This window comes from Notamacropus eugenii, chromosome 1 (genome assembly GCF_028372415.1).
Source record: "Notamacropus eugenii isolate mMacEug1 chromosome 1, mMacEug1.pri_v2, whole genome shotgun sequence".
Lineage (NCBI taxonomy): Eukaryota > Metazoa > Chordata > Mammalia > Diprotodontia > Macropodidae > Notamacropus > Notamacropus eugenii.
Window position 1 is genome coordinate 697,694,134 of NC_092872.1, and position 27,408 is coordinate 697,721,541.

A 27,408-nucleotide genomic window follows, 5' to 3' on the forward strand; every position below is an offset into this window, starting at 1 on the left:
GGGAGGAGAGAGTAAGTGGAAAAATTAGGCAGTTCAATGGATAGAGTGCTGGACCTGGAATCAAGCAGACCTGAATTTAAATTCATCCTTAGACACTAGCTGTGTGATCTTGGGCAAGTTGCTTTACCTCTGCCTCAGTTTCCTCAAGTCTAAAATGAGAATGTTAACAACACTCACCTCATGAGGTTGTTGTGAGAATCTTATGAGATAATAATTGTAAAGTGTTTAGCACAGTGCCTGATCAATAGTAGGCACTATATGCATGCTTGTTACCCCCCTTCTCTCCCTACTCTGGGGGGACTGGAAAGAGGGGGATAGGTATGAGATGTATCTACATAAAAATTTATACAGTACCTGGCAACTGATTAGATATGAGCAGTTACGAGGAACAAAGAATCCAAATGTCTTCAATTCACAAATACGCATAACTAGAAGAATAATTGTGCTCTTGACAGAAAAAGAAGGTATGGGCAAAAGAGGGAAGGAGAAGTCCCATTTTGGGCAGATGAGATCAAGGGCACAAGGAGAGGAAGGAGTTGGCTTTGGCAGGAAGGACCAATTCCTTCACCAGAAATTGCAACCAAGGAGGAGAGAATAAGGAATGATGTTGAGTGCTCTTGAGACATAGAACTGTGAAGATGAGAAGACCTCGTTTTTTCTTTTTTTTGGATTAGGATGTGAGGTCCTCTGAGGATAGGGATGGGGTGAGGGTGATAAAGGTGGCTTTAAGAGAGAAGAGATTTGGCACAAATATTGTGGACAATACAATAGAGGAGATGATGGGGGAAAGGGAGTTGAACTGATATATGCCAGTTCAAAATCAAAGGAGAGTAATTATTCTGAAATAACAAAAAGAAGTTAATGGACCCCCAGGTTATGAAACTCTTGAGGGTCAATATTTGAAAGAGAAGAAATTGAGAGTCTAACAGGGGAGTGGTAGGCTGAGGCAGCAGGTATGGATTGAATGACTGAGGGTTGTGATGAAGACAGCAAGTAGTACTGATAGGAATGAGGCAGAGGGAGAGATAGATAAGATAGGATGTTGTGATCAGAGGAATTTCAGAATTCTGGATCATAAAGGTCAGGTGATTATGGGGATGGTGACATTGAGGGATGGTGACTATATGGGTGCCTAAGTGAAATGAAGATGACCTTTGAGTCCAAGGTGTTGGAGAGGACACTAACATATGAAATGTAACAGATTTTATTCCAGCCCTTACCTCTAAATCTATGTGAATCCCTAAATTTTAAATGTTTTTGTCTAAGAAGAAAACAGTTGAGTTTTGTTTTCTAATGTATTCTTCCTGGATTAAATTTGGATTCATTAACATATAAGCAAGTCTGTTTTTTCTCCATTAAATTTTATTATACTCCTTTCTCAAAAATTTTATCAACACAATGTACCATGCCACCTACTTTATTTTCAACAGTATCATGTGAGCTTTTGCATGAACAGGCAGCTGTCACCCTACTCCTTCCTCATCCCACATACAGATAAAGCATGTCTTTGTAACAATCCAAACATTATCATTCCTGCTCCACACACATGCACACACAAAAGACAGGCCTTGGGATTCCACAGTATTACTCTTGTATTTTTGTTTTTGTACTCTGAATTTTTTTCTTTCTGCCTTAGGCTATCTGCTTCTCGGAAAATCTACTGCTTCGTGGAGATTTTCCAACATCTTTTCTATGTTGTTATTTCATACAATCATCCTCTTATGATCTTATTTCCAATCTTACAGATGACAGATTTTTCTTTCTATCATTTATTCTGTTTCTAAACACGCTAGAGGAAGGGTTTGTAACCTGGGGTCCACGAACATCTTTTGTGATAATATTTCAATAACTATTTCAGTATAATTGTTCTCCTTTGTAATCCTACATATTTTATTTTATGCATTTAAAAACATGATTCTGAAAAGAAGTCTATAGGTTTCTATAGACTTCTGACAAAGGGGTGCAGTATATAAACAAGATTAATAATAGATATTATTATAGATATAGATCATAGATTTAGGGTTCAAAGGAGGAATCAATAAATGAATAATTTATTCAGCATTTTCTATGTTCAAAGCTCTAAGGAAATAAACAGCGGTCCCTGCTCTCAAGAAGCTCACTTCTAGTGGGGGAGATAATGCATGTGAAGCTGTTTTGGAAATTATCTAATCCAAATCCCTTATTTACAAATGAGGAGATTTAGGTCCAGAGAGATATAAATAATGACTTGCCCGAGACCAAATAAGTAGTAATTGGCAGAGTCAAGATCTGATCTCCTTTTGTTTCCATGTCTACAGCTCTGTCCGCTGTCCAGTCTCCCTTCGGAAGACAAGAGTCATGGTGGTGGTCTGGCTCTTCCCAATGGAGATATCTCTTTACTTTTATCCCACAGTATTTATTCATCATAATGTGTCCTCTTTTTTGTTTGCTTATTTCTTTTGTCTTTCTGTCCATTTTTCTCCATGAACATTTCTTTCTTTTCTCCCTTTCTGTTGTTATCATTCATTTGTATTACTCAGCATATTTGTCATCCTTCAGAAATGATGCAGGGGAGCTGAGCTTTGTAATGACCATTTACCTTGCTGCCTTTCTGGAAACTGGTCCTATGCTCTTTACATTTTTCTCCCAGGATTGGAACATTTTGTTTTGTTACTAGGTGAAGGTGAACATCTGAGTGAAATGTCTCCATCTGTTCTAGAGTTTAGAGTCCAGCAAAACATGCCCCTAGTTGTAGGGTTTAATCCCTGTGCCCATTAGCAACATGTTTTATGAGGCTTGGTTGCTTCCCTAATGAATGAAAGTTCAGTGAGAGCCCTATGCTGGAGTGGTTGATGGCCCTAGCAAGGAGATTGTTGGATTTTAGGATGTTGATCAGGAAACACTCTTGGAACATAGAAAGTCAGAGCTGGAAGGAACCCTAGAGATGGTTTCTCTTGTCTAAACTCACACCACCCTCTCCAATTTTACACATGAGAAAATAAGGCTAAGAGAGAAACTACACTGAGTGGTAAATGCCCTCTGGATCCTCACCTGCTGCCTGCCCCAGCTCCCCCGCTTCCTACTACGACTAGCCTTGCTACCTACAGTAGTGGAAGATGGGGGAAGGGAGGGAATGGTAGCGACAATAGCCAGTATGTCTGAGCACATTGATAAGAGGCAGCTTGACATAGTGAATGTGGATAGAGCATTAGACTTGGGGTCAGTGAGACCTGGGTTCATATTCTGCCTCAGACACCTACTAACTTTGAATATCTGGGGAAATCACTTCACCGTTCTGTGCCTCAGTTTCCTCATCTGTAAAATGAGGCTTTTGGAGTCAATGACCTCTATTGTCCCTTCTAGTTCAAAATCCATGTTCCTAGTATCTGATCCTTCAGTGACCCAGGCTCAGCCATATTGCTGTGACAACTTGTCTCTCCCTTTTCCCCTTAACTCCCACGGTTGAGGTCCCAGCTGGTTATTACATCAAGGCATTTGCATCTGGAGCCTCCTCCGGGCCTTGCCGGGTGTCTTTTGGCACTTGTCCCCTGGCAGGAGAGTACACGTCTGCATCTCTGGTTCCAAAACCTTCCGCCTCCACTGTTGGATGCATAGGGAAAGGGAGGAAAGATTCCCTCTGGTCCCTTCCTCCTAACTCACAAATCATTCATTCCCTTTCCAATCTGGATGGGAGCTTTAGAGATCATCTCTAATTCAATCCCTGCATTTTACAGATGAGGGAACTGAGAGCCAGATAGCGAAGCACTTGAAGTGACTGAGGTTTCTGACTCTTTCCACGACACTGTTACAATCCCCTCACCTGAAGTTCTAAAGGATGTGTGTATGGGAGTGAGGAAGAGATGTGTATGTGTGTGTGCGCGCGTGCGTGCGTGAGTATGTTGGGGAGGGTGGATTTAAAGGAACAGAGACCATGACTACTTTCAGCCTCAGTTTTCTCACCTAGAAAATGGGGATAATAACAGTACCTAGCTATGAGAATCAGATGACATAACGTATATCAAGAGCTTTGCAAACCTTGGTTCTCAGAGGCTGATGTAAGGATTTGACTCTCAAATACCTATTCACTCTTGGAAAATGGGTCAGAGACTAGATGATTTGAGTTGAGAAGATTTGTCTTCCTCTGTTAGATTGTAAGCTCTTTACACTTGGCACATTGCCTGGAATATATTAAGCCTTTGATAAATATTGATTGATTATTGTCAGGAGGCGATTACCAAGATGGGACCATACCTTTGCATGGGAGGTCCAAGGAGCTCTAAGATTAGAGGCTAGGTCAGTTGCTATGGTGGTAAAGAATCTGGGATAGAAAGGAAATGGTCCTAAAGACTTGAAGGAAAGAACAGAAAATTCTTTTGCTATTCTGGGAGAGAGACCCATATGGTTAGAAATCGATGCTATCCCATAAGGTCATGTCTATGGCTGCCAGTCCTAAAGACTAGACAAGGGGAAAGATAGATGGGACTGACAGGTGAGAGTTAGGGAAGGACAGTGAAAAGAGAATCAGACATTATACAACATAGAGGAGGCAAGCTGTTTGAAAAACTCCCTCTGATTGAGTTTCTAAGTCAAATGCTATTGAGCATGGAAAGATTTCAGCCCATCAGACACAAGATTCTGTTGGGAGAGAAAAAGACTCCAGGTCACCAGCTCCCAGGAGATCCTGCTGAAGAGGCTATGGCTGAGGGAAGAAACTGTGTGAAGGAGAGGCTCACCTGAGGTATAGCCACCTGGGGAAAGTGACAAGCTGGTAGGTGACTGCTTTAATTAATTATCCTCGCTAGTTAGGTGCTCAATGCAGCGCTATAATAAATTCTTTCAGTACCCTCTAAATTTTGACACCCCAGAGGCAAAGCCCCAGTTGTTCTGACCTAGTTCTACCTCTGGTTTTTTTAGTTCTTGCTCACCATTAACTCATTGTGTGACCCTGGGGAAGTCATAGAAACATAGAGTCTTAGAGAGAAAAGGGATCTTAAAGGTGATTTAAGAGAACCACTGCCAGAAACATAGATGTACACTATTACATCTTAATAAAGGCTTATCCAGGCTCTATTTGATCACCTCTAGTCACTGGAAACTCACTTAACCTCTCTGCATCTCAGTTTCCTTATCTTCAAAATGTCATGCCTACCTCACTGAATCATGATAAAGATCAAATAAGAGAAAGTGAAGGGGATGTGTGAATAACCATAAAGTGGGATAGGAACTATTACAGGCTTATTGTGACGATGAATGGACAGTGGAACAAACAGAAACCTTAGAATCTGACTCCAATGCATATGAAGTCAGACTTGGGCCAGAATATATGAGCTCAATCCTGGGCACAGAGCCCAGGCATTGAGGTATAGGGGTGAAATATTTTTCCTGGATAATTACCAGAGAATTAATGAGTATCCTCCAGGGTTTTTTGTAGTTCAGGTTAAGAGTAAAGAATGAAGGGAATGGGTTCTGTGTGGTGAGATACAGACTCTAGCCTGTGTCCTTGGTCAAGTCATTTCCCACTCTCTTGACCTCAGTCTTTACATCCATAAAATGGAAACAAGAGGAATTCAAAATAGACGATCATTAATGTAACTCATTTCTAACACTACAAGTCAATGGAAATCCATGCAGTGGGGAAAAGTCCTACCCTATCCCCATAAGAATGGGGAGCTAGATCTTCCACCTCAGACAGGCTCTCAGGGCAGAGGGAATTCCTATCGCTGCCAAGCCAAAGAAAGGCAATCTGGCCCGTAAAACCAGAACAGGCTGAAATCCTGTTGCTACAGAAATCTCAAAGGGAGCAAAGGAAACAGGAAAGGAGCAGGGAAGAATTGAACCAAAGAGGGGATGAGTCTAATCCAGCACAGGAATCTGGAGCATTATCCTTTGCAAACAGTACAGGCTGAGAAAGCCAATGGTCACCACCAAGGAATGGTCTTTCCTGCATTGGACAAGTTAACACCATTGCTTGGCATTTGAGAACCATTCATCCATCTATTCAACCTTTTTTTGCACTGTTCCCTGTCCTCTACCCACTAATACCAGGTAAATCAGTCTCTTTCCTGTCTCATGAACACATCATATGTCTTCCTCCCTCCATGTTGGCATTCATGTTGTTCTGTCCACTTGGAATGCACTCCCTTCTCTTCTTTGCTAATCCAAATTCCACCTTCCCTTCAATGCCTAACTGAAGTCCCACCTGCCCCTTGAACTGGCACCCTAGCTAAGGGAATCCAACAGAGCTGCTGACACATCAGAGGTCAATGTGTTGACAATCTGGTGTTTGAAAACACTATTCTTCTGGGGCATTTATGGAAAATGTAAGGTAACTCCCCTTGCGGGAAATGTAAGACTGGCTGCATCTTCAGCAGAACTGACTTAGCTGTGGAAAGCGGGATCTGCCTGATTTTGCCCTTTAGCTGTAAGGAAGGGCATGTGTGAACTGAGAGGACGATTCAGGAAGGCTCCCTGCTCAAGGCTTTCCATGTGCTCCCTGACTGTGCTGACCTAATAGGAAGGTCCATGATAGGACAACTGTGGCCATCAGACTATGGGATCATCTTCGTAATAACTTCCTAGTCAGTTTCCTCACTCTCATTCTTTCTCTTCTCAATCTCTCCTCCACAAATCTTTCCAACATCATTTTCCTAATCTTTGTAGTTCTTGTTGCTCACCCTTCAGATCAGCTTCTAGCATTCACTTCTGTTAGCAAACTGATTGTTGGCCATATAATAATAATTATTAATAGCTAACTAACATTTATAAAGTGGCTATTACGTGCCAGGTACTATGCTCAGTGCTTTACAATTATCGTCTCATTTTATCTTCACAGCAAAAGGCAGTTAGGGGCTATTATTATCCCCATTTTACAGATGAGAAAACAAAGGCAAACAGTTTTTTTTTTTTTAATGACTTGTCCAGGGTCACACAGCAAATATTTCTGAGGTTGGATTTGAACTCAGGTTTTCTTGATTTGTTTTCCCTTCACAAAGCTTTTGAGTCAGACTTTAAATACACACACACAAACACATGTGTGTGTGGGTTTGTGTATATGTGTGTGTAAATATAGATAAAAGATATATAGCTAGCTTTTATATGGCAGTCCCTTATCTCTTCTTCTGGAGATAAAGCTAGGTTGCTCAACTGCCTTTGATTAGAAATAACATCTTCTTGCCAAGGGCGATGACACCGACCTGTGACTTAAAATAGTCTAGATCTCATATCAACAAAGGTGATTAACCTGGAATTTTGCCCCCACAGAACTACAGCTAAGAATTTATGTAACCAAAGTATCTCCACCATGCCTCAGATTATGTGCCATAAGAAAATACTCCTGGTGGTGCAGGGGAATGAGGGTGCAGAGAAAAAGTTCACTCCAGTCCGTTATCTCATAGCTTCTTATTTTAACAAACTATTTTTTTTCTTACTAACTAGGTACTAAGCTTTGGAATTATATGCCCTTGTAGTTCAAGACCCTTTACTATGTTTTGTGCCCTGGAGTAAGGTTCTGATTGCTCCACCCTAGTTGCATTCTTCTAGGTCACATTTTAAAAAATATTTTAAACATTTTTATACTATTTCAGTATATAACTGGTTTTCTTTGTAATCCTACATATTTTTATTTTGTAAATAGAAAAACACTATTGAGAGGAGGAGGCCATACACTTCACCAGACTGCCAAAAAAGTCCATGATGCAAAAAGCTGAAAAATACTTTTGCGAACCTCGAATCTCCCTTACAAAGCTCTCCCTGTCTAGTCCAGCCCCCAGCGATCATTCCTTCCTCAGAACTCCCCCAGTTTTTAGTTCATACGCTAACAACCCAGTACTTGATTATATATTGTTCTTTCATGTTTGCAAGTCATCCTTCACCAACCTCAGCATAAGCTCTCTTGGGGAAGGGATTGTGTGTTGGCATCCTATTTGTAAATTCCCACAATGCTTAGAGTACGGCTGGCCACGCCAGAGGTGCCTGATAATACTTAGAATCATAGAATCACAGAATTTTAAAGCCTCAAGCATAATCTAACCACAGAATGTTGGGAGTGGAAGGGATTTCAGAGCTTCTCTATTTCAACCGTTTCATGTCACATCTGAAGAAACCAAAGCACAGAAAGGAGAGATACTTTATCATAATTGTAGACAAACGCAGGGCTACAACCCCTGACTTCTTACTACCTGTCCTGTGCCCATTTCACAATCACAGACTAACTGCCCTATTGGTTCATTGGAACCATAGATTTAATCAATCAACAAACATGTTAAAGTGCCTACTATGTGCAAGGCATTGGGGATACAAATAGCAAATAATGAAACAATCCCTACCTGCAAGAATTTATATTCTAAACATGGGAAGAGCTGGAGGGTGGGGTAGTGTTAGGCAGAGGATGGGGAGATACACAAGTACAAACATAGGAATATACAGAAGAAATATAAAAAGAAGAAAATACAAAAAATACAATAGAATTAAATATACGCTAATTAGAGAGGGAGGGCAATAGCCATTGAGGCAGTGGAGGGGTGAGGAAAGGCTTCTTGTAGAAGGTGAGGTTTGATTCCATCTCAAAGGGAGAGAATCCTAGTGGATGATGGAGGCAGGGGCTCTGGGAGTGAAGTGTTGCCATTAGCACGTTCTGGAACTCTGGGTTTTTCCTATGTACAGGCACAGGTGGGGAGACCTGAAGGAGAGGAGGCTTTGCAGGGATTTAGAAGACATGGAGCAGAATGGGTTACAGGACAGTTACTGAACAAATACGTCCAAGAGATACAGGGTCACAGAAACAAGGATAGAGGCTGTGGAGATTGGGGTGAGTACGCAAGGACACAGCTGGACCCTGGAAGAAAGGACAGGCTGTGGATAGATGGGAAAGGGGAAGACACTCTAGGCAAAGGAAGCCATGTGGGCAAATGCATGAAAGTGAGATAGAGAAGGTCATAAGCCAAAGGCAGTTGAGAAAATGAAATAGAAGGTCTAGGTCTAAGAGCAAGAGTTCTTAACCATTTTTGCTTCACAGATTCCTTTGCTGTCAGTCTGGTAAAGCCTATGGACTCCTCAGAATAGTGTTTCTAAATGACAAAAAAAAAAAAAATACATAGCATTACAAAAGAAATCAATTGCAATACAGTTATCAAAGATTAAAAAAAAAAAGTTCTTGGTCCCCAAGTTAATAGTCCTAGACTTTGTGTGTTCATCCTTCGTTGCTGAAGAAGACCATGCCATAAGAGAAATGATGACATGACTTGCACTTGACTTTGTTTTGAGTGAGGGAGGGCTGTGCAGGTCACCAGCCTCACTTCTCCTCCAGAGCCATCTGAATCCAGTGACCAGATATTCATCAGGATGACAGGAGATGACCCAGGATGAGGCAATTGGGGTTAAGTGACTTGCCCAAAGCCACACAGCTAGTGAGTGTCAAGTGTCTGAGGTGAGATTTGAGGTGAGGTCCTCCTGACTCCTGCACTGGTGCTCTATCCACTGCACCACTTAGCTGTCCCTAGTCCTAGATTTTAGGAAATAGATAAAGGTAAGATTAAATAGGGAGGAAGGGGGAAGATGGGAGATAGGGAGGAAGAAGGAAGATGGGAATACTGTTGGGAATGACACACATATAGATAGATAGATAGATAGATAGATAGATAGATAGATAGATAGATAGATAGATAGATATAGATATAGACATGTATGTTGCATATGTACATATATAACACACACAAGTACTATATTATATATAGTATTCTACATTGTAATATATCCATATTATAGTGGAAAGAGCATTCAATTTGTATCCAGAAGACCTAAGTTTCAATCCTAGCTCCATCCCTTAGTGACCATGTACCCTTTGGGACATCTCTCACCTCAGCTTCCTCATATATGAAGTAGGTGAGTGGGGGAGGGACCTTGGGTTAGATTCCCTCTAGGGTCCTTTCCAGCTCTAAATCCTTGGATCCTATGGATGAAAGCCAGGCAGAGGAATTTGAGCTTGACTTATCGGCAACAGGGAAGGAGCCATTATAGGTCCCCTGAAATAGGGGAAGTGTAGTGATCAAAGCCACCATATACCATCTCACAAGGAAAGGAGAAGGGAAGAGAGGGAAAGGAGCCAGAAAAACCCTAGTTCTCCAAGACATGGAAATCACCAGAAGCCATCTCCTAAGAGAACACCGTCTAGGGGCCAATCATCAGCTTGACAGGGTCAGGGAAGAACACGACCTAGATTTTGGAATTGAGACTCCCTCTTGTCTTTTTCCTAGAAAATCAGGAAAGTGAAGAATAACCATGAGACTAAGAATACCTCATACCAAGAGTGGCTGGACTCTAATCTCTTGGGTGGTGATTTTCAGTGAGATAGCTCCTGAACTCTTTCCTGTGGAAAGATCTCTCAACTTTGACTCTGGTAGCTGAGTGATCTCATCTGCCAAGGGAAAAACCCACAGTAGTAAGGAGGTTGAGATTGGAGAGAGACACTCATCCAAATTCACCATCACCACCCCCAAACTCCACCAATGGGACTGGGGGAAAGGTACAGACAAATACACGAAGGTGAGATTAAGCATGACATATCTAGAGAAGAGTGAAAAATCCTAACTGATATAGTAAAAGAAGGTATTGGGAGTAACTGGAGCTAAGAGTAGAAAAAGGAGACTGGGGTGATATTGGGCTTGGATTAGGACTACAGTGAGATTGTTACAGCTTGTGAGGAACTGGAAAAGGGCAGCCCAGAGAAAGAAGTAGGACATTGTCAGTGATGGGGAAGAAATATCTGCGGACTGGAGAACTATACCCATGCTGTATCAAAAATTTCACTATGGACTCAGAGGGCTGGGGCAATCCTGACTCTAGATAACTGTTGTCCTAAATTTCTCTTGGAGTGGGGAGATGGGAATGATCCCCAGACTTTGAGTTAAATCCTCCTAGTTCTATGCTCCAGCTGGTGGAGGAAGCATTCATTGAGAAGAACTGTAGGGTATAAAGCTGGAAAGGACTTTAGGGACCACCTAGTATCGAAGCTGGGATTTAAACCCAAGTCTTTCCATTGCAAACTCATGCTTTCTGCCATTCCAACTGTCCTGATCCACAGGCTAAGCCATCAAGGTAAGTGAGGTTGGAGGGTTGGGGGGAAAGAAGCTTCCAGAAGTCATGGAGAGGGCATGGAGTGTGAGAGGAGAGAACCATTGCAAAGATCTCTTGGGAGCTTAAATGGCTCTCTCCCTATCCTAGAAGACAGAGGGTGGTCTAGAAGGGAGGAAGTGTTTGGGAGGAGAGGTAGGCAGCATATGGGGGTGGTATGGCTCTGTCACCAAAGCTTATGGGGAAAAAAGGGACAAACTGATATCAAGGCTTCCTTCAATGATGCCCTTACTCCCTTTTCCTTCCAGGTGACTGGGAGACAAGTGATATTTTGCTCCTCCACATCCACAAAGGGTCCCCTTTATGGAGGGGTGTGTCTCTGGGTCCCTTCCATGGCATTAACTGGGGAGGGGCTCTGCTGATGTGAGTTACTGGCATCCACACCTAGCCACTCAACATTCCCACAATCACAAGGGAGACAGCCTACTGTAGGGAAAGAAGGATGCATTGAAATAGGAATCAGAGAAAATTGGCTCTTAACTGCTAAATCCAGTGTCCTTTTCCTACTGCATTTTGCTCCATCTTTGGAGATTCTCTTCCCTTAGGCTCTATGACACTACTCTCTCCTGGTTTCCTACCTATGTGACAATTGTCTTCTTGAAAGGTGGTGTGGTACAATGGAAAGAATAGTTGATTGGAGGTTAGGAGCTCTGGGTTCAAATTCTATCTCTTTCATTTACTACCTCTGTTGTGACACTGCATAGCATCACTGTGCCTCAGTTTCCTCAACTTATAAAATAAAGGGGTTGGAGTAGATGATCCCTAAGATCCCTTTCCAGCTCTGAATCTATCATCCCTCTTTGATGGTTCATTATCCATCTTCCAGGGGATAAACAGCTGTTTCTAATACTTCTAAGACACAGGTCTGACCATGTCACTCCCATCCAAACATCTTCAACGACTCCCTCTCTCTGTAGGATAAAGCGCAAAATTTTCAGCTTAGCATTTAAAGCCCACCACAAAATGGATCCTTCCCTACCTTTCAAGTCCTTTTCCATATGACTCACCTTCATGCTCTTCTATGTTCTAGCCCAACTGGCTTGTTGATTCTCTTGACTCCACATCCCATTTCCCTTCTTCCTTCTTTGCATAGGCTCTTCCCCCTAACTGGATTCTACTCCCTCCTCACCTCTGTCTCTAAGCATCTCCAGTTTCCTTCAAGATTCAACTCAGGTACCACTTCCTATTTAGAATCTTATTTTATCCTCTCCCTCCCTCCATCCCAGCAGCTGCTAATACTCCTCCCTCTTGAAATCATCTGGAATTTATTTACCTATATCCGTATCACCTAGTTCCTAGATACATACATACTTCATTTCCTAAAAGATTGTTAGCCCCTGGAAAACATAGACTGTTTCAGTGTCGTGGTGGTGGTGGTGGTGATTTTAATGTGTGTCCTAAACACTGAACATGGTATTTCATGTGTAGTAACTAGGTACTTCATGTTTGCTGAATTAGATTGAATTGGATCAGATTGGATTGGATTGGATTGAACTGAACTGAACCAGATTGAGCCTAGGTACACATTTATCCATGCTTCCTCTTTGTTCTTTCACCCAAAGTCCTCCTATTAAGAGCCATCCTGAAATGGAATTGATCCTTGTTCCCAGAAGGGAGGGCAAGTTCTGGCAGGTCTTACCAAACTGAAAAGACTTCCAGGATAGTCTGGGTGATGGAGGAGTGAAGGGTAGTGAGGATCAGCCTAGCCGTATGGACAGACACCCAACAAAAAAGATGATCATCGTGTGATCATTTCAATACTTTTAAGTCACAGGTCTGACCATGTCACTTCAGTCCAAACATCTTCGATGACTCTCTATCCCTCTAGGATAAAGCCTCCAATCCTCAGCCTAGCGTTTAAAGTCCACCACAAAATGAATCCTACCCTACCTTTTGAGTCTTTTTCCATAGGACTCACCTACACACTCTTCTATGTTCAGGTACTACTTCCTACTCAGTTTTTTTTAATCCTTCCCCCATTCCCCACCCCAGCAACTGCTAATGCTTCTCCCTCCTGAAATCGCCTAATATTTATTTACCTATATAAACACTATCTCGATACATACATACTTCAATTCCTAGAAGATTATTATAGCCCCCGGAAATGAAAATTAAGTGACAGAGATTTGTATGTACATGATACCCCCTGCACCCCAGCCTTGATAAATACAAATCCAAGGCCAAGAGCCAACAAAAGGCAGAACCATGATGTAGAGAAGGAAACCAAGCCCTTCCTCTCCACTAATACTATGAATTATGTAAACTGTCCTGGCCCAAGGGGAAAGAAGTTGACTCTTTTATCAACCCTAAGTTCTCCTGTGGGGAGGGGAGACCTCAAACTTAGGGAGTACTATAAGTCTGCAGTACTCTACGTTACTGGGGAAGGTGGTGCTCACCAAAGGGTGAGGAAGCTTATCTCCTGGTAACCCCAAGTGCTTTCCTTCTGTGGGGGAACCTCGACCATAAGGGTAGTGCTATGGTAAGGAAAACTGTAAAGAAACCTGGGAAAGAGAAGCAAAGTTCACCTGGGAGCGCTTAATATTTTTGCATTTATCTGTTGGACGAAATAAAATCTATCCTATGCCTCTGAGTGTGTTTGCATAAAGATTGCACTTTTACCTTTTCAACAGAGACCAAAACATGAGATATAGTCTGATTTTCCCAGGGAATTGGAGGGGAGGGAAGGGAGAAAGGGAACCAGATGAACATAAGAGATTTGGTTGGAAGCCTCCTAATATTGAATGCAATCTGAGCATTTTTGGATTCTAAGCCAGGGGTTATACATCTAGTACTGAAGTATGAGAGCTCTGTGCCCAGCCTTGGGCTAGTTAACTGTGGGGAAGGAATACACAAAAGGAAACAGAATTCTTGCTCTCCAAAAGCTCCAAGTCTATTTTGAGGAAACGAGTAGTAACAGGTACTCTAAAATCAGGGGACAAGATTGTGTAATCTATAGGAGATTCTGATTTTACTCTGCAGTAGGCTCAGAGAAAGGGGAAATGCATGGAGTGGGCCAGGACCATTGATGGTTCCTCCCCAACCCTCTAAGAAAGACATGACTGCATGCTAATTAGCAGTCAAACTTCCTGTCCCTTACATACCCCACCTAGTTAGTAAATCAAGATTGAATCATACTATTAATAAGTAATAATTAACTAATAACATAATAAATTAACAATTAATAAATCTCAAAGATGTGTAGTTTTTGGAATGGTGTGCTTAATAGGACAGGAAAAAGACCTTCCTGCCCCCAAATACCTCTCCCCCTTTCCTGGCAAAGAGCCTGAAATTCTACAATTAGAGATGAATTCCTTTTGATGAAGGTAATGCTTTATTGGAGACTACATAGTTCCTCTCTCCCCTCACCCAGACTGTTCAGGTAAAGTGATAAAAGCATTGGATTTGGAATAAAATGATCTGAGTTTTCATCCCAAAGAATTTCATTCTGGTGGTTCTCTGCAAATCTGGGCCTGTGTGACATTGGGGAAAACATTTTCTGTTTCTGGGGCTCACTTTCCTCTTCTGAAAAATAAGGGGGTTGAATGAGATCGGTTCTCATCCAGCTCCATTGGGACTCACAAGTGTCCTGAGTTCTGCTTCTGTTTCTCAGGGAATTTAACTCTTTTCCAAGTCAGAAGTTTTTTTTTCTTCTAAAAGCAGTTTTTCTTCCATGGATCCCTCTTACAACCCCAAAGCAGAGCCCAGACCTTTTCTGTACATAGTACTATAGTTTAGAAGTACTAGGCCCTGCCCAGTTCAGACTTGTCCTACAACCTGCCTCACAACCTTGGAAACATGGAGTGCCCGAGGGCCAGAGTTACTTGGGGTCACATGACAACTACCCCCTACTTAAGAAAGACATACTGAAGAAAAGTGTCTTTCCACAAAGTCCCCAGGGCTTGTCAGGAAATCCCAGTTAATGAAGCTTCTGCTGGGAAGGTGGCCAAGAACCCAAAAGCTGTAGCTTGGAGGGAACTCCAGGATCCAGCCTGCAGAGCTGACCTCAGGAGGAGGACAAGAAAGAGGCAGGTGCCCACATGTTGTGATTAGAGGGTGAAGGGTGATGCAAGTGCTGTCTTGGAAGCCACCACCAGTGATGAAGAAACATGGCTATTCCCAAAAGGAATTTGGTTCCCAAGGAAATATGGTAGAATGGATAGAATGGGAAGTCAGGAGGCCTGCTCTTCCATTAGCCTCAGAGCTAGAAGAAGACTGTTTAGTCCAATCCCTTCATTTTACAGATGGGGAAACTGAAGCTCAGGAAAGGGAAGTGCATCTTGCTTCACAACCTTGGGCAAGTCACTTCCCCTCCATTTCCTCATCTGCAAAATGAAGGAGTGGGACTAAGCACTTTCTAACTCTTGGGTGTACAGTGCCCTCAAATGCTCAATCAAGGAATTTAAGCTAGAACTCTGAGATCTTTTAGTCCAGTAGTTCTCAAGGAGTGGTCTGGGGACAGACTCTGAAGCTCTTTTAGGGGTACATTAGGGTCAAATCTATTTTCTTAATAATACTAAGATGTTTTAATTTCAAATATGGTAAACATCAATAGATAAATCTCATATTAACAAAAGCTCTTTGGGAGGTGTCCTCAGCAATAATGATGTTTAAATGTATAAAGGGGTCATGTGAACAAAAAGTTTGAGAAATGCTATTAAATGCCCCCTTAATTTATACAAATTCAAAAACTGAGGCCCAAAGAGAGCAATCATTCCGTTCATACAGCACTTTAAGGTTTCCAAAGTTGTTGGTTTTTTTCATATATGGTATGGAGGGATACATATTCACTTTGCAGTCAGGGGACCTTAGTCTGAATCCCAGCTCTGTCCCTTTCTCAGTATCTGTGTGACTTTGGGTAAGTCACCTAAAACCTCCACTCCTTGGTCTCAGTTTCCTAATCTATAGAAGGAGGGGGGGTATAAGTAGATAACCTTTAAAGTCACCTCTCCCTCTAGAGCTATGTCCCCATTACTCTCACAATAACCATGAAGGGAAGGGTATGTGCTATAACCATCACCATTTTTCAGATGAGAAAACCAAATCTCTCAAAGTTAGGTGGTTTGTCCAAGGTAATATAGCTATTAGGTGTGTCTGAAGCAGTAGGAAGTAGTCTGAGGTAGTAAGAACGTGAGTTCTCTGACCCCATAACCAGGGTATCCCACCACTCACCAAATAATCCCCATTAACTCTCATTCAGAAAATATTTCTTTAAAATCAATTATTTTCTGAGCACTAAGTTAGGGCTGGGAGAGATACAGAGCTTGGATAAAATATAAAGTACTCCTCTTCTTAGAGCTTACCACTTAACAGGGAAATAAGATACAAAGCCAAGTAACTTAATCTACATAATCCTATTATATAACTCCATGACAAAAGACAACAGAGTGGTAGGTGAGGTCCCAGGCAGAACATCATTGTCAGCCCATGAGGATCACTGAAGGTTTTAAGGTGGAGGTGGTATGAGTCAAGCTTCAAAGCAATTCATCAGGCAAAGAGGTCAAGGGAGAAAAAACATTCCCGGCGTAGGGAGGCCTGTGGGCAAAGGCAAGGAGCCCTGAGCCTGGGAAAGATGGCAGAGAGTAGCCTGATTTGGTTGGAGTATAGAGGAAGGAAACAAGCATTTATTAAGCACCTTTGTGTGCCTAGAGCAATAGGGAGCTACTGAGGATTTTTTGAGTAAAGTTCTGACCAGATCTATTAGGTATCCTGACTCCAAATTCCTCCTTTTCTTATTACACCAACCTGCTTCTTAAAAATGTAAACATCCAACATGTGAACCCCCAGAGAAGTCTTTGGTCTCATACACCAAGAGAAAACATGTTTACACCAGCTTCCTCCCTGCCATGTCCTTTCTTACTAGGGTAAGCATCAGCCTGGCTTGCACCATTACTGGACCTGGAAACAGAACCAGCAACAGACAAAAGTACAGGATTGACAAAGCTTTTCTTGAGATCTCCCTGTCTGCTACTCTCCTCTCCAGACAAATATTGCACTCTCCAGACATATCCCTCTCTCTACCTCCCCAAAATGAGAGACAGTGGAGAATAAATCAATATCTAGCACTGTGAACGATGGAGGTCAGAACACATGGGTGACTTGAAATGAATATCTTAATTGAAATTATGATATCAGCTCCAGCCAAAAGGCAAGAACTCCATCAGCAGCAGTAGGTCTCTCTGCTAGTCACCTTTAGCCTCTCATTTCCATTCAATGCAGTAACGTAGCTGGAGGAAATAGGATCCAGAGAAAGATCACTTGGTCTGGAGTCAAAAACCCAAGATTCATACCCTGCCTGTGAAGCTTTCTACCTGTGTGACATGGGTTGTTGTGGTTTTTCCTTTTGTCTTGAAGAAGACCATGACATCAGACTCACAAGTGACTTTGATTTAAGTGAGGCAGGGCTGTGCAAGATCACCAGCCTCACTTTCTCCTTCAGAGCCATCTGGATCCAATGGTGAGATACAGATCAGAATGACTGGAGATGGCCCCCACGTAATTTGGGACAAGTCCTTGGACCTCAATTTTCTTTTTAAATGAAGAGGAACAGAGTACATGCCTTCTGAGGTCCCTTCCAGCTCAAAGTTTATGAAACATCAATTAAGCACAGATTATATTCAGAGAACTGCACTAGGCACTGTAGAAACAGAGACAAAAAATGAAAGGAGTTTACAATCAGCTGGGTGGAGGGGAGGAGTAGAATGAGGTATAACACAAGACTATTTGAGGGAGGGAGAAAGTATCAACAAATTGGGAGGGTTAAGGAAGTCTTCACTGAGGAAGGATTGCCAGAGGCCAACTTTGGAGGAAAGGAAAGTAAGCCTTCTAACAGACAAGATAAAAAGGGAAAGCTTTCTTGGTCTGTGAAAATACAAGACACTCAAAATGAAAGCTGGAATACAGAATGTATACAAGAGGAGTAATATGAATTAGGGCTGGAAAGGGAGACTAGTTTGGGGCAGGGGTGGGGAACCTGCAGCCTCGAGGCAGCATGTGACCCTCTAGGTCCTCAATTCAGTCAAAGGGTCGTACTTGAGGACATAGAGGATCTCATGCGGCCTCAAGGCTATAGGTTTCTTACCCCTGGTGGGGTAGGGGGCAGGACAAATGCCAAGCTAAGAAGCATTTATCGTCTGTAAGGAGATGACTCTCAGTCCCAGACTCTCTTTATTTCTATTTCTCATTACTAACTGCCAATTGGACGGATGCCCCACATATCCAAACTCAACATGTCCAAAATGAAACTCATTATCTTTCCCCATATGACCCCGCTCCCAGAACTGCCTTCTTGCTCTCCAAGGTACCACTATTCATCCAGTGACCAAGGCTTGCAACTTTCCCCTCATACACCTTTACATCATCTATTCCACCAGTTGACAAATCTTCTCCTTTCTACCTTTGCATCATCTCTCAAATTTGTCCCCTTCTCTCTACTCACACAGCTACCACCCTTCTTCAGACTTTAATTACCTCTCACCTAGACTAGTGTAACTAGTGTAACAAGTTTCTCCTCTCTCCAGTCCATCTCTATGCATCTTCTAAAGTGATTTTCCTAAAGCCCCAGTCTATACAAGTCTCTCCTTTACCCAGCAAGCTTTGATGCCTCCCATGGTGCTTGTAGGATCAAATGCACACTCCTCAGTCTGACTTCAAAGCCCATCAGAGTCTGTGCCTGACCACTCCTCCTTCCCATACTCTGTAGTCCAACCATCCTGGTCTTTCTGCTCTTCCTGCCCCAACTCTCCCATTCCTCGGAACTGGAATGCACGTTTTCTTCACCTCCATCTTGAAGGAAATTCCTTGTTACCAGGTTTGAAAAAGTACCTTCCTTCAAAATAGGGACACAAGAGATATACAGGGCAATATTCTAATAAATAAATGTAATGTTAACGAAAGTTGCTTGATTAGGGGAGACTTGTTTGATAGGAAGGCAAAGATCTTCTCCACCCATGAATAGGCCTCAGGTAGAGCCCATTAAGGGAAGCTTGATTAAGGGAGGCTTGTTTTGTAGGAAGGCCCACACTTTTTGTTAATTGTTAATGAGGCACTGAGTCAGGAGGGTCATACCCTCTAGCTCTAAAAAATGTATATATTCTCTGAGGTGAGATTTTACTTAGGGTCTTACTCTTTGGAAGAAGGTTTGTGTGCCAGATGAGACTCTGGGTAGCCGCTAAGTAGCCCCTCAGCTTTGAAAACCCAGATGTTGGTGCGTCTTTCTCTGTTAACTAAGTGTGTATGTAATGGTCAGACAGTTGAATCTGTCTGTTGATCTGTGATCTATGGGTTGCTTGTGGTCAGACAGTTAGAAGCCCTGTCTGTTGGTCTTTATTTCTCTGCTTGTATTTTCTCTGATGGTATATGTGATTAAAGAAGATTGTTGACCCTTCAAAAGTCACTTTCCTTTTAGAAAAGCAGATCTAAGAACCTGGGCTAGCTGGTCATCCTGGATGTGTCAGGGTGCTTGCTGGAGTGCCATCTCTACCTACAGGAAGTCTTTTCTTATCTTCATCCTGGCAGTCAGTGCTCTCCCTTCCAAGACCATCCTATATTTATTTTATGTCTTATGTGCACATGTTGTCTCCCTTGATAGGAATGAAGGAAACAAGCATTTAAGTGCCTATTTGTGCCAGACTAAGCATTTTATAAATATAACCTTATTTGGTCCTCAAGACAACCCTGGGAGGTTATTAGCTGTTATTAGCTCCCATTTTACAGGTGAGGAAACTGAGGCAAACAGAAGTTAAATGACTTGCCCAGAGTCATAATAAAGAATAAATATAATAATAATATATTATAATATATAAAATAATAAATATTCAGGGCCAAATTTGAATTCAGGTCTTCTTGACTCCATATTCTAGCCACTGTGCCATCTAGCTGTCTCTTAGCATATAAGCTGACAAGGATAAGAAATATTTCCTTTATATCTCTGTATCGTTGGTGCCTATTATAGTACCTGGAACACAGGAAGTGTTTAATGTATGCTTGGTGATTGATTGATTAAAAGTGTGTGTATTTTCTCTTCGAAGCAAAGGAAGACCATGAAAGATTTTTGAGCGTGAGAGGGGCATGGTCAATCTCTTGCACTTTTATTGCAAGAGTTCTCCTATTCTCATGCTTGTAAATGCGTAAAATAACACAAATAGAAATAGATTTCAAAGGAAATCAATTCTATTGAAATAGTTGTGCAAATATTTTATTTTTTAAAAAACAAGTTCATGGACTCCTAGTTAAGAACCCCTGACCTAGAAGATATGTGGGTATAGAGAATGGATTGGAGAGGGAAGAGATGGGAGGCAGGGAGAACCATTAAATCTATTGCAGGCTATTCCAATAGCACAGGACAGAGATTAGAAGACTCTGTAGTTGTGTGAGTGGAAAAACTGGAGAGATATTGGGGGTGGGTGTGGGGGAAGAATTAACAGGACTTGGTAACTGAGTGGATATATGTGTAGGGAGAAGGACAGTGAAGAAACAAGTATGGATCCAAGGCATAAACCTGGGTTATTGGAAGATACTGGTACCTTCCGTGGAAACAGAGAACTTTCAAGGAGGACCTAGTTGGGGGAAAGATGTTTTGGACACATTGAGTTTGAAATGCCAAGAGGACATCCAAATAGAAATGAAACCCAGAAGGCTGTTAGAGCTGTGAGGGGAGAGTTCATAGAATAGGAGGACATCTGCATTGGAATATTCCTCAGTTCCATGGGTACTTAGGATGCCACTTTGGAAGAAAGTCTAGAGAGAAGAGAAGAGGTCCAAGGACAGAGCCTTGGGGAACACTGACACCTGGGGTCTCCATGCAAAGAAGATCAAGGAGGAGTCAGTCAGATAAGAGGAGGATCAGGAGAGACCAATCCCAGATGTCAGGGAAGGCAGTCAGCACTGTTAGTCACTAGGTGGACTATAGAATCACAAGCCCATATGATCATAGACAGGTCCAGGGTTGGAAGACATCTCAGAGGCTATTCAGACAACCCTTTCAGTTTACAGGAGAAAATGTATTCCTAGGGAGGGTGTACATGTATACAAATACACACATGTCTGTATACATGTGTCTGTATACACACAAAATATGCATCCATCCATATATATAAATATATGTATGAAAAATTACATGGAGAGAGAGGACGGGGAAAGAGAAAGGGAGGAGAGAGAGAGAGAGAAGACAGGGGAGAGAAAGAAGAGAGGAGGCAAGAGGAAGGGAAGAGAGAGAGGAGAAGAAGGGAGAGAAGGACAGAGAGAGAAGGGAGGGGAGACAGAGACAGAGAGAGAAAAGAAGGAGGAGGAAGAGGAGGGAGGGAGAGAGACAGAGTATGTATATATATGTTTATATATGTATGTATGTATGTATATGTTTGGGGGATGGGGGATATACACGCACACATGTATTTGGAGCACAGTTATAGAAGGAAGGCACTAAGGTGAAGGAGGACCAGGAAAGACTTCTTCCAGAATGGGAAATTTTCGTTGAGCCTTGAAGGAAGGTTCAGGGAAGCCAGGAGATGAAGAAAAGGGAGGAGAGCCCCTCAGGCAAAGGGGTCAGCCAGGGAAAATGCCCAAGGTGGGAGACAGGTACTAGGGAGATGTCCATGGGAAGAATGAAATCCTTCTTGCCCTTGGGGACTGTTCTATAGGGGAAAATAACATTCATTGCTACAACATGAACAAAATGTGTAAAAAAAGCAATATAAGCTCATTTGGAGGCAGCGTTAGCAGCTGGGAAGTCAGGAAAGACCTCGTGTAGGAGGCCTTGTGGGAGGCATTTGAGTTGAGCTTTGAAATGTTAGCTCTAGAAGGCACCTCAGACATGGAATCCAACCCCCTTATTTTACAGAGCAGCAGAGAGGGGGACGTGTCCTCTGAGTAAGGTGGGAAATGGCACATCTGGAACACAGGCCTTTGGACTCCCTGTCCAGCATTCATTCCTGTAAAAATGCCTCCTGCCACATATAGAGTCCTGGATGATGCCTTATGGGCAAAGTAAAGACAGGAGTCCTTTGATACAGAATTGCTTTGGTCAGTCTAGAAAGGGAGCAGGAAGAGTAAAGAGAAGAAGCAGGTCCCAGCCCTTTGAAAGGGTAGCAGGTTTGGGAGAGGTGGAAGGAGCTGGTGTTCTGAGATGAAGGCAATGGGGACAGTTCAAATGCCATATGCTCAAACAAAGCTTTGCCAAAAAGGCCCCAGATCCCACTTCTTGCACTCCCGAGCCCCTTCCCCTATGTCCCCTAATCCTGTCAAGTGCTAGGGTAATGGCTGCTTCTAGCAACAGTAGATGGGGGAGGATAGACCCAGGGGGCTCATGGACTGACACAGAGTCCATTAGAGAGCCAAGTGATAAAGGACTGGGGAAGAAAGCAACCACTCAAATTCACAAATGCAGAACCTTTAAAAATGTTTCATCCCTTTGCTCCCCCACTTCTTTCTGTCTGTATTTGCTTATCTCTGCCTTCAAAACAGAACAAACAAAACAAATTCTATTTCTGATAACTTGGGCATTGTATAAATAAAGCAATCAAATAAGAGAGTCCATTCTTGGCCTCTTATTTGGAAATTTAGAAATTTCAAAAAATCCTTGAAAAAAAACAGCCAGGCTTGGTATCATCATGCTGCAGGGAGCAGGGTGAAAGGAAGAAATTGGAAGGTGAACCCACCCACCCAGGAGATCAGGGTTCCATTTATCCATTGCTTCAAAAAGCATTTATTAAGCATTTACTAAGGTCTAAAGCACATGGACCAAGCCAAAATAAATAAATCCTTCCTTTGACCTTTCTAGTCCATCTGTATAATGACTTTCTCCTGCAATTATCAGTAGCCTTGGTGCAGGAGTGGTGAAATCAGACATAAGACTAAAGGTCGGTTCTGGATGAGGCAGAAGGTCATCAGAACAAAAGATTCCAAGGCAATAATTTGTCAAACATTAACCTAGTGCTCCTAGACCCTGTTCTGCCCTTTCCTTCCTCTGGCTACCAAGAGCCAAAACTCCCCTCACTATCCCCTCGGGTGCTCCTAGATGCAAGCTGAGGCATTAGCTTGACTCTGTGGCCTAGAAGGAATCACTGATTTCATTTCTTTCTGCCTCAGTTTACCTATCTAAAACAATCAAGGAAATTCCAACCCACCTTCAGGGGATGGAAGACTGAGGAGGATGAGGCAAGATTTGAGAAAGAAACGCAGCATGAACATAAGGTATCTCAGTTTTCCGGTTGACTTCATCCGAGCCAGTTCCATTCCTAGATATTTATTGGGCACCACCTGTGTGAGGAGCCTGGGATTGGGCACCTTTGGGTGAGGCATGCTCCATGAATCAGTGTCTAAAGAAGTCACAGTCCAAAGGTCAATTTGCTTTAGGGCCAGCTGGCTCCGGAAAGTGACAAAGCAGAGGAGAAAAACAAACAAACAAAAACCTTAGAAATCTCTAATCTATCCAAATCTTCTTTTTATGAGGAAGCAACCTGAGACCCAGAGGGGAAGTGATCTTCACCACTCATGTCAGAACCAGAACACAAAATCCAGACCCAAAGTTCCATTCCAGCTTCACGTCTGTCATTTGGTCTCGACCTAGGTTGTGTCCCAGGTCTATGAGCTTCAATACGTCAAGGCAGTTAAAAAATCTTGATGTTGAAAATTTATATTAAAATGAAGATGGAGTGGTTCTGCACAGCTAACTGATAATGAATGAATGAATGAATGAATGAATGATTGTGAGCAGTATGCATGGCAAAACTTGCAGAATGGCTAATGGGTAACCTCATGGTCCATCCTTTCCCCCCTACTTCTCTCCTTAGGACTCTACCCCTTTCCCCATCCTGCCCAAGGTCTGCTTCTGTTAACTTAGAGAAGCAACCACTGATTTTATCTCTTTCAGCCTCAGTCAACAGATCTTAAAAAAAAAAAAATCAGGAAAATTCCAACCCAGTTCCACATGTGTCCAAGGGATGGAAGAGTAAAGAGGGGTGGGATAAGATATGAGAAACAGATGCCAGAGCAGCCCTTTTCCCAAGGAGGCTGGAGAAAGGCTGACAAGGTTTTCCCCTGAGTCATGATGATGTATTGGGGGAGGGGTGTTGAGAGGAGGATATAATGGTGACAGAGAATAGCAAGTGCCATCACGTGTCTTTGAAGTCATGATTCACTTCCAGGTTCTTGGCTTTCCTCTCTCTCCTCAAAGATTTCACTCATCTGTCATCACCTTTGGTGAGCTCACCTCATCTCAAGCTTTTAGCCTAGGCTGCTGACACCCAAGCTTGCATGTCTTCTTCTCACTTCTCCTATGCTCCAGACCTAAACCTCAGAATAATGGGATTTTCAAGACAGGAAGTGTGTTAGAAAGGATGATTTCCGATCTATCCTCTCATTTAAAGAGGAAGATATAGGGACCCAAACTGGCCCAGATGACACAGGTGGCAGGTGGTTGATCTAGGAGTCAGACCCTAGCCTGACTCCAATCAGGTAACGTCTTGTCTATGGACATCTATGGGGAAGTTAGATGGTGCAAAGGACAGAGAGCTGAGTCTGGAGTCAGGAAGACTTATCATTGTGAGTTCAAATCTGGCCTCAGACACTTATTAGCTCTGTGACCCTGGGCAAGTCACTGCACCCTTTTGCCAGGTTTCTTCAGCTGTAAAAACGAACTGGAGAAGGAAATGGCAAACTAATCCAGCAGCTTTGCCAAGAAAACCCTCAAAGGGGTCACATAGAGGTGGGACATGATTGAAAAAGTGATTGAACGAAAAGACTGGACATCTATACTGAGGTATCCTTCCACAATCTCAAACAACATCCCAAACCAAGCTCATCATCTTCCCTATCAGCCCACCTCAAGACATCTCGTCTTCCCTGCTTCCCAATCTGTAAACTATTCTCCCAGGAAGATGATCCCCTCTCTCCATAATTTGAAATATTAATTATCTCTGACTTCTTAATCAAAGTGCCCAGCACACAGTAAACACTTAACAATTCTTACTGACGGACTGATTTCTCCCTCTTTCTTCCTCTCTGTCCAATCTATCATCAAGTCCTATCAAATTCTTCTTTCAAAACCTTTTGAATGCTTCCCTCCTTTTCCATTCTAACTGGTACCAACCTAGTCCAGGCCCAGACTTTCCTCCCCTGACCAGCAGCTGGAAGTATAGTGAGTATCACCCAACTGGTCTTCCCACCTCCAGCCTCTCCCTGATTCAGTCCCTCAAACATAGATCATGAGTTTAATCTTATAAACTACAGTTGGTATCACATCAGTCTGGTTCTCAAGCATCATCATCATCATGCGCAACAACAGGAGCAGTGTAACCCAATGCAGCAAAAAGGATATTTGGAGATGGAAAACCCATGCTCAAATCTGGCCTCTGGGTTCGTTACCCGTGTGACCTTGAACTAGTTGCCTAATTTTTCTGAGCCACAATTTCTCATCTGTAAAAAGCGGAAGTTGGGTGGGATGGCCCCCATGGACTCTTCCAGCCCCCAGTCTATGACCCTTTGATTTCCTGACCTTTCACTCATTTCTAGTCTCTCTCCCTAGTCAAGCTCCCCTTACCTGATCCACCACTTCCTAATAATCACACACACAATACATATACATATACATATACATATACATCATATACATATACATATACATATACATATACATATACGCAGTACTTTTTTTTCCTAACTTTCCCCTCTGTCTTGGGCCTGTGTCTTCCACCTCTCTTGTTTCACTTATAACATAGCCTGACACTATGCTAGGCACATGAGGGGGGAGGAAATAATGTTCTACAGCCATGGCTCATAGCTCTAGAGGCTACCTAGTCTAATCTTCCATTTTACAGATGAGAAAACTGAGGGTCCAAACAAATTTGTTCACGGGTTGTATGTTCATAGGATTTTAAAATTGGAAGATCTTTTAGTTGTCATCTTAAAAGGGTTAGGGGAGATCTCTAAGAGGTCTTTCAGCTATCAATACCGGAATCCTATAAGGACAAAAACCATTGGTAGGGGATTTTCCCAGCCCTGAGGTCATTGGCCATGCTAGGACCATGCATGTTACCTATTTAATGTCTTATGTTATAAAATAAGGAAAAGTCCTCGGTTTTAGAAAAAACACAGAGGTAAAGTGAGAGTGAGTAATTGGAGTAATATTTCTAACGTAGCAACAAAAACCTCAAAAATGAGTGCCAGTGTTTGAGAATAATGTGACATCATGGAAGAGGCCTGGATCTGAAGTCAGAGAACCATGATTCCCCAACTTATGCTCTAGAGCAGTGTTGGGGAACCTGTTCTAGACTCCAATCTAGAGTAGCATCCAGCTGATCTCTCTACCGTTCCTTCCACACTACACCTCATTTCCTCCCTTCCTCCCTTTACAAGCCACCCCTCCTCATTTTTGCCGGTTGCCCTCAAGCACCAGGTTCCATGTCTATTTTGGATACACCTATAGATGCACACTCTCCCCTGACAGAATATAAGCTGTTTGAGGGCAAATACTTTCATTTTTATCTTTTGTCCTCCATGCCTATCCTGGCATCTAGTAGATATTTAATAAATCCTTGCTGAGTGATAGATTGAAATCCTGGCTCTCTGCTACCTACAATCTGGGTGGCCTTGGTGTTGCCCCTTAACCTCTCTGGGTCTCAGTTTCTTCACCTGTAAGATAAGGGCGCTGGGCTGGTAAATAAAGATTTGGTCACTGTGTTAACCACCATCCTCACAACAACCCCAGGAGCGTTTATTATCCCCATTTTACAGCTGAGGAAAACGAGGCAGACAGTAGTTTAAAGGGTCGTACAAGCGAAGAAGTGACCGGGTCTGGATTTAACTTCATGTCTTGGTGACTCCAAGCCCGGGCATCCAAGCGCCTCTAATAAGGCACCGTGCTCTCCGAAAGGAAGACCTAGGTCCAAATTCTGCCTCAGGCACTTAGGAGTTGAGTGGCCTTGGGCAAGTCATTTCACTTCTCTGAGACCCAGGGTCCTCACCTGCCAAAAGAAGGGGCTGGCCTCGATGACTTTCCACGATCCCTTCCAGCTCCAAGTCTATCGTCTCTAAATTCCTTCTGACTCTTCATCTGTGAGTCTACCTTCCGTCCCAGGTCAGAAAAGACAAAGCGTCCTCCCTGGATCAGCCTAACTTGTGGTTCAGGTCGGCTAAAGCGGAGTTCCAGCGGACTAGTCTGAAAGCCCAGCCCCGGGAGTTAATCCCTGGGGGAGGATGGACTCTGGAAAGTAGCCGCAGAAAGGAAGTCCGGCCCCTTTAAGGCCCTCGGACTGCCCGTAACCCGAGGAGCTCCAGTTCATTCATATGAAGGGACCCTGCTGACTCACG

General features: G+C 42.8%; 1 long non-coding RNA gene across 1 annotated transcript in view; it reads right to left on the reverse strand.

The window, feature by feature from the left end:
* LOC140521287 (uncharacterized) overlaps positions 1 to 27,384 on the reverse strand; it is a 109,771-nt gene extending 82,387 nt beyond the window's left edge. Inside the window, exon 1 of the long non-coding RNA XR_011972868.1 lies at positions 27,063 to 27,384. This is a non-coding gene — a long non-coding RNA (uncharacterized lncRNA). The remainder of the gene's footprint in view (positions 1 to 27,062) is intronic.
* Between the last annotated feature and the right edge of the window lie 24 nt (positions 27,385 to 27,408).